At 39.6% G+C, this 6795-nt stretch overlaps 1 protein-coding gene across 1 annotated transcript in view; it reads left to right on the forward strand.

Annotated features, from left to right (window-relative positions):
• The window catches only part of KCTD16 (potassium channel tetramerization domain containing 16), a 476989-nt gene that overhangs the window by 201926 nt on the left and 268268 nt on the right, over positions 1-6795 (forward strand). The gene's annotated exons all lie outside the window — the stretch shown is intronic.

Raw genomic sequence — 6795 nt, forward strand, 5'->3', positions numbered from 1 at the left:
CCCAGAAGGTAGGTGGGAGTGGGGATGGCCACACCTCTGTTCACCAAGCGGGTGTAGGGTGTAGTAACAAGAAGAATGTCGTACCTTTTCAGTCTTGCAGGCCGCAAATGTCCTTGGGGTTGCTGGAAAGCAGAATGTGTTCTTAAGCCTCAGAAATCTGCGAGAGTGCTGTCTCTTTGAATATCTAAAATAGTCAAGCCACTTTTTAAACCTTCAAAATGGCGGCGGCCTCCAGATCGGCAGAAGTCCATAGCTCAGCCCACCTTTCTCTTCACCTTCTCCATTTTTTTCCCCAGCCACCATGCACACTCCTCCATGCAGTCCCTGGCTAGCAGGGTGATTTTTAGGTTACTTCTTAAGTCCTACCAGCACAAGAATCTGCAAGAGCATTGTCTCTTTAAATATCCAAAAAAGTCAGGCCACTTTTTAAACCTACAAAATGGCGGCACCCTCCAGATCAGCAAAAGTCCACAGCTTAGCCCATCTTTCTCTTTACCTTCTCCATTTGTTCCCCAGCCACCATGCATGGTCTTCCATGCAGTCCCTGGCTAGCAGGGTGATTTTTAGGTTAATTCTTAAGTCTTACCACCACAGAAATCTGCAAGAGCACTATCTCTTTAAATATCCAAAATAGTCAAGCCGCTTTTTAAACCTACAAAATGGTGGCACTCTCCAGATCGGCAAAAGTCCACAGCTCAGCCCACCTTTCTCTTCACCTTCTCCATTTGTTCCGCAGCCATCGTGTACAGTCTTCCATGCAGTTCCTGGTTAGCAGGTTGATTTTTGGGTTAATTCTTAGGTCTTACCACCACTCAGGAATCTCCAAGCCTTGTCCTCTGTGCCATCAGGGTTGCTCAGGCCGCTGCCGGACTGCAGCTCCATGTGTCTCCATTTTTGGTATTTTCATGCAAATTTTTCTGCTAGTTGGGGTTTAGTCCACTTTTGTATCCTTCCCTTCAAGGCTCAGAGGTCCAAGATTATCTTCTGTTTCTGTGTTAATTGGTTTCCCTTTTCTTTGTTGAAGAGCGTCTGTGCAGTCCTTCTGCCTAGTCCACCATCTTGCCGGAACTCCGATATTTCATGGTTTAAAATCAAGAAGAGAGTGTGTAAGGGTTGTGTCCTTTCACCATACTTATTCAATTTATATGCTGAGCAAATAATCCAAGAAGGTGGATTATATGAAGAAGAATGTGGCATTGGGATTGGAGGAAGACTCAACAATCTGTGATATGCATATGACACATCTTTGCTTGCTGGAAGTGAAGATGACTTACTTGAAGCACTTACTGATGAAAATCAATGAGTACAGTTTGCAGTAAGAATTACACCTCAATTTAAAGAAAAAAATTCTCACAACTGGTCCAACAAATATCTTCATGATAGATGGAGAAAAGATTGAAGTTGTCAAAGACTTCATATTACTTGGATCTACAATCAACACCAATGGAAGCAGCAGTCAAGGTATTGCATTGGGCAAATCTGCTTCAAAAGACCTCTTTTAAGTGATGAAGAGCAGAGATATCTCCTTGAAGACTAAGGTGCGCCCAAACCATGGTATTTTTAATCACCTCTTATGCATGTGAGAGCTGGACAATGAATAAGGAAGACTGAAGAAGAGTTGATGTTTTTGAGTTGTGGTGTTGGAGAAGAATGCTGAGTACCATGGACTGCTAAAAGGACTAACAAATCTTTCCTGGAGGAAGTGCAGCCAGAATGCTCCTTGGAAGTGAGAATGGCCAGACTTTGTCTCAGCTACTCTGGTCATGTTGTCAGAAGAGACCATTCCCTGGAGAAGGATATCAAGCTTGGTAATGAGGAGGTTCAACAAAAAAGGAGAAGACACTCAATGAGATGGATTGACACAGTAGCTGTAATGATAGGTTCAGGTATAGCAAGGATCATGAGGCCAGCACAGGACTGGACAGTATTTTATTCTTCTGTGCATAGGGTTTCTATGAATCAGAGATGACTCACCTGCATCTAACAACAACAACAACAACAACAAATGCACCCAGTCCCAAGATAATTTCTGGGACGAAGGTCTTTGGTAGATTTTTCTCCTGTGTTTTTATTATTGTGGCATAGCTGCAACATCAATCCAACATCCAAATATCTCTGTGTATATATATTCTTTACTGAAGTCTCTCAAAAAGATAGAGGGAAATTGTTTAGTATGCGATTAAAAAATATTTAGAAATTCTTGTTTACTCATTCACCTTCACCTCTTGAAAGTGCTCACCTCATCACAATTTCTCACCTTTGCATTTAAACTTCTCCCCAACTCCAGCCCACTAAGTCCCTTCTGTCCTTATGGATGCAGCTCTTTATTAATATGATCAATTCAGTCTGTCTGGGCTTCTTTCAGTTCTCCTTTCACCCAATACCTTGATCAGCACAATGAAGACTGTAATGAAGGAATGGATCAGGCTAACATAGATTTCTCCTAAGAGGCAGAAATTAAATAGAATGAATGTTTTGAAAAAAAATAATAAAATAAAATGTACATACACACACACACACACACACACATAATTATTTTTGTCCCTGTCACACTGAACTATTAGATGTTTCCTAGACAATGGATCACTAGCACTTTGGCAATAACCTTCATCATCTATCATCCCTTTCCTAAAAAGTCTGGGAGCAAGACCATTTTGCCACTCATCTCAAGGATCTTCCTTGGCTTTCTGGCAGCCTGGCTCTATTGGAATAAAACCTTATGACCTAAATAAAAGTATTTTGACAAAACTTCAGGGAAGGAAAACATCTCATTGATCTTAAACACACTCAATTTTCTTTTTTCATGGGAGTTTTACTTTCCTTCTGCTTACAGGTGTTTGTGTCCACACAGATTTGAATTCCTTCTTGTTTTCAGAACTTTATGCTCTGTTTTAATATTGCAAATATAAAGGGACAGTCCACTTGAACATCATTGTTCTTTTGTCACCTACCTACTGTCCCAGCTGCCTGCTAGATTTGTAGGAAGAATTAGTTATATCCACCATTAATTTTATCACTTTACTTTTCATTTATCATCTGAAAGAAAGTGCTTAGATAGATACTTAATTGCAGAAATGAGTCAGCTAATGTCCTGTACTTCAGGAACAATACTAATAATTATGCCTTTGAAGGTTATTCCAGTCAATGAAACTAGAGCCTTGGTAGAAAAATCCAGGTCCATTTTTGTCAGACACATTATATTCCTATTTTTTTTTTTTTTTTTTTAATATATGAAGAATTCTTTACTTAGTCCTTTCATTGTTTTAAGGCAAGTAGATCTTGAACAGGAGTCCTTGGGTGGCACAGATTATTGAGTGCTTGGGTACTAATTGAGAGGCTGGTAGTTCAAATTCATCCAGAGGTTCCTCAGAGGAAATGCTTGCTGATCTACTTCCAAAAGATCACAGCCACTGAAAATCTTAAGGAGTATATTCAACTCTGAAACCCATGGGGTCGCCATACCATGACTCAGTGGCAAATTTTTTGTTTGTTTTTATATCTTGAACAAAGTGATACGTACCTGAGTAAGTCAAAAGATCAGCAGTTTGAACCCACCAGTTTCTCTGTGGGAGAAAGATGAGGCACTCTGCCTACCTAAACATTTACAGCCTCGGAAATCCTATGAGGCAATTCTACTCTGTCCTATAGAGTTGCTGTGAGTTGGAATTGACTCTGTGACAGTTTTTTCTTTCTTTTTTTTAAATTTTGAGTCTATTTTGGCATCTCTGCTGGTTTCCTTTGAAGGCCAAGTCTTTGTATTCTCGATCTTGGTGTTGGGTTTTGGAAAGCAGCAGGCATGTGAGTGTTGGGCAAATGACTTCTATGTGCTTGTAATAGAACACAGTAAAAGAAGAATTGTATTTTCTGGGTATGGTTTTGCAAGAAGACTGAGGAAAAAGTCTGAAGCCATTTTTCTATTTTTTTTTTTTAACTTTTTGTTGTGATTTGGGTGAAATTTTACAAAACAGATTCATTTTACATTCAACAAACAGTTCATACACTTTTTTTTTTTTTTTTTTTGGTAACACTGATTCCCTGCAGTGTAACAGCTCTCTTCCCACTTCCTCCTGTGTTTACCCTTTCTTTGTGTCCTTCTTGCCTATGCATTCCTGCTTCCCTGCTTTTCTCACTATGCAAATATGTCTTTCTGATCTCCCACAATTGATTTTTCTAAGGAGTGTATTTTCCTGGTGTAGTTGTTTGGCTAATAGGCCTGCCTATTGTTTGGATGAGAGTTAATCCATGAGAGTGAGTTCAATTCCAGGCCTGTAGTGTCATGTGGGGCCATAGTCTCAGGGGTTTTACTAGTCTCTATACAACTAGTAAACCTGGGCTTTTTAAAAATATTTTTATAATTTGTTCTACATTTTTCCTGTCACTCTATCCAGAATCTCTAATTTTGATCCCTTTCTGAGTGGTTGACATTGGTAGTTTTGTGCCATCTTGTTCTTCTGGTCTCGGGTCATATAGGCTGAAGTTCTCATGATCCATTAGTCCTTTGGAGTAACTATGTCAAAAAGTCTTTAACTGTCTTCACTTTTCTTTGCTCTGGATGAGAAGATACTAATAGTTGCATCTTAGATGGCTACCCCCAAGCTTTTAAGAACCCAGTCCCTACTCACTGAAGTAAGATGTAGGACAATATTTTTGTGTACTATGTTGTGACAATTGAGCTTGATGTCTTCTGAGACCTTGGTTGCCAGCCCATAGACCCAGTGACTCACTCCCTAAAGGTGCTTAGTTATGGCTAAGAAGGTATCTCCTGTTAACTTTATACTGCATGTAGACATTTTTATAGCACATACAAATACATATGTAGGAATATCATCTGCCAAACTTATGTATTGCAACAAATCAAAACAAAACAAAACTCACTGCTGTCGAGTCGACTGTGACTCATAGTGACCCCTCCTTGGGTTTCTGAGGCAGTATCTCTACTGATTGCCCAATCTTCCTTCTGAGAAGTGGCTGGTGTGTTTGAACTGCCAGTCTTCTGGTTAGCAGTCAAATGCCTTAAGCACTACACCACCAGAGCTAATCTAAGTATAGTTGTGAGTATATTCCCATTTGTCTATCCATATCTGATTTTCTTCCCTGTCTACCTATGTATCCACCCACAGATTAGTGTTTGCTATTACCAATAATGCAGTATTATGTATGCAATAGTATTTATCTTTACTATCTATACCTCTCATGTAGGTCTTTTTGTCTTCCTTTACCTTACTGATATTGTACTAGTCACAGGCTTTAGTTATATTGCTTTTCCCTTCACCGATCTCAACACTTATCTCAACTATCCATTTAGTTTCCCTCCCTACCACTCTCCTCCCAACTCTGGTAACATCCCCCTTCCCCCAAGAAAAAGGGAAAAAAATTATTTCCTGTGTAAACATTTCCTTGACATTTTACAATAACAGATCTCATACAGTATTTGTACTTCTGTGGTTGACTTTTTCCACAAAGCCTAAAGTCCTCCAAGTTCATCCATGTTATAGGATAATTCACTGATTCTTTGTTATTATTTAATGTTGCATAGTATTCCATTCCAAGATGTTGTCATTCAAACAGAATAAGATACAGCATGGTTTAAAATTAGGATGGGTGTGTGTCAGGGTTGTATTCTTTCACCATACTTATTTAATCTGAGAGCAAATAATCTGGGAAGCTAGACTATGTGAAGAACGCAGCATCAGGAGTGGAGGAAGACTCACTAACAACCTACGATATGTAGATGGCATAACTTTACTTGCTAAAAGTAAAGATGATTAAAGCCCTTGATGATGAAGATCAAAGACTACAGCCTTTGGTATGGATTACACCTCAACATAAAGAAAACAAAAATCCTCACAACTAGACCAATAAACAACATCACGAAAAATGGAGAAACGATTAAAATTGTCAGAAATTTCATTACACTTGGGTCCAAAATCAACACCCATGGAAGCAGCAGTCAAGAAATGAGATGAAATTTGGGCAAATCTGCTGTGAAAGACTTAAATTGTTAAGAAGCAAAGATGTCATTTTGAAAACTAAGGTGTATTTTCAATTGCCTCATATACATGTGAAAGCTGGGCAATGAATAAGGAAGACTGAAGAAGAGTTGATCCCTTTGTATTGTGGTGTTAGCAGAGAATACCGAAAATACTTTGGACTGCCAGAATGCTGGAAGAAGTAGAGCTGGAATGCTTCTTAGAAACAGGAATGGCTAGACTTCATCTCAACTACTTTGATTATGTTATCAGAAGTAACTAGTCTCTGAAGATGTCATGTTTGGTAAGTACAGGGTCAGCAAAAAAAGAGGAAGACCTTCAACGAGATAGATTGACATAGTAGCTGTAGCTGCAACAATGGCCTCAAGCATAGCCGGGATTGTGAAGATGGTACAGGATCACATAGTCTATTGTTCTGTTGTACACAGGGTTGCCATGAGTTGGATCTGACTCAATGGCACCTAACAACAACAACAGTATTCCATTTTGTGTATGTAGCATGGTTTGGTTATCCATTCATCTGTTGATGGGCACTTAGGTTGTTTCTACCTCTTTACTATTGTGAATATTGCTGTGATAGACATGTTGTTGTGTTGTTGTTAAGTGCCGTCGAGTCGTTTCCGACTCAAAGTGACCCCATGCACAGCAGAATGAAACACTGCCCGATCCTGGCCAGCCACACAATCCCAGCTATACTTGAGCTCATCATCGCAGCCACTGTGTCAATCCATCTCGTTGAAGGCCTCCCTCTCTTTTGTCGACCCTCCACCCCACCAAGCATGACATCCTTCTCCAGGGAATGGTC

The sequence above is a fragment of the Orycteropus afer genome, unplaced genomic scaffold, assembly GCF_000298275.1.
Source record: "Orycteropus afer afer isolate SDZICR_OR568_19922 unplaced genomic scaffold, OryAfe1.0 scaffold00056, whole genome shotgun sequence".
Classification (NCBI taxonomy): domain Eukaryota; kingdom Metazoa; phylum Chordata; class Mammalia; order Tubulidentata; family Orycteropodidae; genus Orycteropus; species Orycteropus afer.